Source organism: Pyxicephalus adspersus, chromosome 2, assembly GCF_032062135.1.
Source record: "Pyxicephalus adspersus chromosome 2, UCB_Pads_2.0, whole genome shotgun sequence".
In the NCBI taxonomy this organism is placed as follows: Eukaryota; Metazoa; Chordata; class Amphibia; order Anura; family Pyxicephalidae; genus Pyxicephalus; species Pyxicephalus adspersus.
Window position 1 is genome coordinate 121766093 of NC_092859.1, and position 1620 is coordinate 121767712.

A 1620-nucleotide genomic window follows, 5' to 3' on the forward strand; every position below is an offset into this window, starting at 1 on the left:
TAATGGATCACAAAGAAAGGTGGCTGTCTAGAAAAGTTTCCTAATTCAGATAAAACCTTTTTTGAAGACCTCTCGTAATGATGTAGATTACAAAATATGTGAAGACAAAAAAATCCAACATAGGTGACACCGTTGGTTGGATTATAATTTATATCTGTCCTCAAAAATCACAGAATACAACTGGGGGTGACTCAAATCGATTTTATTAAAACATACTATATAATTTATTTGTATGAGAAACAAATATAAAAGACCAAAAACATGTGGCTTAGATCTAATGTTTAGAAAATAAATTATAACAAAAAAGTATTTAGAAAGTGTGATGAAACATTTTATTTAACAGTAACTTTAAAGAAATCAAACATATCCAAGGGAAAATATACATAACAAGGGAGAAAATCAAACATATCCTAAAAAACTTCAAATTAATTTTCAACAATAAAGACAAGGCCTGGGCATATTGGCCTCTCAATCCAAGACAAAGCTGTCACTGGGCAGAAATAAAAAAAAAGTAAAGTAATCATTAGCTCTGTACATTTACCGCACACAATACAATCACACATTCAATAATTATTTCACATGAGTTTCCACAGTTTGCCAAGTTTGTTGGGATCCAAAGAGCCGTAGCTATCTAATGGCTGAATTACCGTTAGATAGTTAACTTTTACATTAAAAAGCTGATGAAGCTGATAGTGCCAATGTTTTATGTCATGTGGTTTATGTTATAGTGGTATTAGCTGATGAGCACTGAGACCTTTACAAAGGATTGATCTTGCTGGCAAAGAACTAGTTCCCTATTACTGGATGGATTCCCAAGTATGGGTTTCCAGTGGCTTGTTGGAAACAAAGGTTCCTAATGATTCTGATATAAAGGAGGACTATCATCATAATAAAAAACTAATAAAACAGTGTTTTATTACACTGTGTACCAAATTCCTTCAAATGTAAAAAAATGATTTATGTATGGAAATTAGTCAAATTTTTTGAAATTATTGTCAAGTTAACCAACAAATGCTGAGTCTAATTGTAACCTGGGCATCTACGTATCCATGACATTGGTGCAAGGAAAGGGTTAAAAAATAGTGTACGCTCTTTTGTTTTACATGTATGGCTTGTTTCATTCTCACTTTACAAGCATTCCATTTTTTACTATTCAGAGCCACCCTTTTACTGTCACTGGCTATGAGTAAATATAATTATGTATGCTGTTGCTGCAGTCTTTATTACTAGCAGTTGATTTCCCAGGGAATCCAGAATATTTCTACATGACAACACCTCTATAAATAAACAACAGACATCACATTAAAACATTATGTATATGGTCAACTGTTGTAATGAAAAATCTTGGAAAAAGTGTGCCAATCTGATGAAAGTAGAAATAGTTCTGTAGAAGGGAATACAATAACATGAACAAGGAAATCCAGTGGCTGGTATTTGTTTTTTAAAAGAATACTTACCTTTTTTCCATTTTAACTGTAAGTCTCGCTTCCTACCAAATGGTGAAAAAGCATAACAGAAAGACAAAGGCTACCTAATTCTGACAATATAAGGTATATGATCGAGTCACTCTCAGGTATCTGCTGAAGTACAAATCACACATCTTTACTAATCTTTCATTCC